Below are 2,478 nucleotides of genomic sequence, written 5' to 3'. Positions count from 1 at the left end.
CACTGCGCCACCAGGGAAGCCCAACAACAACATTCTTAAAAAACAAACAAACAAACAAACTTTAATGGAAGAATAGCTCAGTAACCAAGAGAGTGTGATACTGGTGGAGGAACAGACACAGAGATCAATGGGACAGAATAGAGAGTGCAGAAATAACCACACGAATAAGCCCAGCTGAGTTTTAACAAAGATGCCAAAGCAATTCAGTAGTAGAAAAATAGCCTTTTCCATAACTAGTGCTGGTGTCATTGTACATCCACCAGCAAAAAAATGAATGTCAGCCTAAACCTCATACCTTTTATGTAAATTAACCCAAAGTGAATTGTGAACTTAAATATAGAAGATAAAACTATTAAATTTTTAGGAAAAAAACTTAGGAGAAAATCTTCTGGACCTAGGGCCAGGTGAAGAGTTTTTAGACTTGGCACTAAAAGCACGACCCATAAAAGGAAAAATTGATAAACTGTACATCATCAAAAATTTAAAAATTTGTTCAATGAAAGACCGCATGATGATGGATGAAAAGACAAGTTAAAGACTGGGAGAAAATATTTGTCAACAATATATCTGACAAAAGACTAGTTCCTAGAATATATAAAGAAATCTCGAAATTCAACAGTTGGAAAAAAACCCAGTTAGAAAATGGGCAGAAGACATGGACGGACACTTCACTGAAGAGGATATACAGACGGCAAATAGGTACATGACATTATGTTTAAAATCATTAGGCATCAGGGATATGCAAATTAAAACCATAATTCGATATCACTACACACTTATTAGAATGGTTGAAATAAAAAATAGTGACAGAACCCCGCCTCCGTGCGTCACAGAATGGCCTCGGACACCCACGCAGCCCCTGAGTGTCAGGGAGGAGAGAGCACGGAGGTGCGCGGAGCTGAGCTCAAGGCTGCGGAGTGGGGCGGAGCTAAGCAGCTGGGCGGGCCTGGGCAGGCCCGCTGAGCGAGACGTCGGTGGAGCAGAGGGGGACATGCGCTTTTGACACATTGGAGGCTTTCTTGATCATGGGTGGTGAAGATATACCAGAGTTTTCAAGTTTAAAGGAGGAAACTGCTTACTGGAAGGAACTTTCCTTGAAGTATAAACAAAGCTTCCAGGAAGCTCGGGATGAGCTAGTTGAATTCCAGGAAGGAAGCCGAGAATTAGAAGCAGAGTTGGAAGCACAGTACAGGCTGAACAAAGAAATAGAGACTTGCAAGACTTAAGTATGAAGTGGAAGCACTAACGGAGAACCTGGAGCATCAATATGCACAGAGCTACAAGCAGGTCTCAGTATTAGAAGAAGATTTAAGTCAGACTCGGGCCTTTAAGCAGCAGTTACATAAGTACGTGAGAGAGCTGGAGCCGGCCAGCGATGACCTGGAGTGAGCAAAAAGGGCAACAGTAGTTTCACTGGAAGACTTTGAACAAGGCTAAATCAAGCCATTGAACGAAATGCATTTTTAAAAAGTGAACTTGATGAAAAGGAATCTTTGTTGGTCTCTGTGCAGAGGTTAATGGATGAAGCGAGAGATTTAAGACAACAACTAGCTGTTGGGGAAAGACAACAGGAAGTAACTAGAAAGTTGGCTCCCAGTTCTCCAACTCTAGACTGGGAAAAGATGGATTCTGCCGTCCAAAGCATCACTTTCTTTGCCAGCTACTCCTGTTGGCAACGGAACAGAGAACAGTTTTCCTTCACTGAAATCTATACCAAACGGTTTTGGTACTGGTCCACTGACTCCTTCAGCTAGGATATCAGCACCAAACATCGTGTGGGATCGCTGACGGAAAGTAGGGGCTTTAGAATCCAAATTAGCAGCTGGCAGGAAGTTTGGAAAGGCCCAAGCATCACGAAAATCTGTATTTCAGGGAACATTAACTGCGGGATGATGAATAGCCATGGCACGAAGTTCTCTCTATCAGGGCACTCGTCTTTCTTCAACAAAGGGGCGGTAAAGGGCTCTGACCAGGCCCCTCCTCCTCCTGGCCCGGGCTCCTCGCCCCGGCACCCGTGTGCTGCCTCTCAGTGTGTGAGTGCCCGGCCTTCAGGTGGCCGCTCCCGCCCTCCTGCAACAACCCAGGACACCCACGCCTCACCCCTCGGTGCCCGGGCCCAGCTCGTCGTGCCCCTCCGTCTGCCTCCCCACGGCTGTCAGAGGGCAGGCTGCACGCAGTGGCGGCTACTGGGCCCTGCCCAGCCCCAGGACTCTGCGCGATATCAATACTGCCTATTTTCTCTTCTCGCCCTAGTGCCGTTGGCTCCAATCGCTCCTTTATTGTCAGGATGTGACATAATGGAATCTGACAAGTGGACAGTATGGGTGAACGCAGGGCACTGTGGGATCCCTTGCAGGGCCAGCAACTCGGCTCACAGGTTCAGATGCTGAGACCAAAAAGAAATTGAAATTAAGTCAAGAGAAGGTAGAATATTCCAGAGAGAGTGTTTCATGTGGAGAAGGGACCACACGCATAGGT

The 2,478-nt window shown here is 46.4% G+C and overlaps 1 pseudogene across 1 annotated transcript; it reads left to right on the top strand.

Annotated features, from left to right (window-relative positions):
• The first annotated feature begins 1,025 nt into the window (after window positions 1-1,025).
• Window positions 1,026-2,037, top strand: LOC309971787 (nuclear distribution protein nudE-like 1; annotated as a pseudogene). Its single transcript has one exon. The product of its transcript is annotated as a nuclear distribution protein nudE-like 1 (transcript).
• The last annotated feature ends 441 nt before the right edge of the window (window positions 2,038-2,478 follow it).

Source organism: Leucopleurus acutus, assembly GCF_964270905.1.
Source record: "Leucopleurus acutus genome assembly, chromosome: 14".
Lineage (NCBI taxonomy): Eukaryota > Metazoa > Chordata > Mammalia > Artiodactyla > Delphinidae > Leucopleurus > Leucopleurus acutus.
This window is presented reverse-complemented; position numbering and strand designations above follow the sequence as displayed.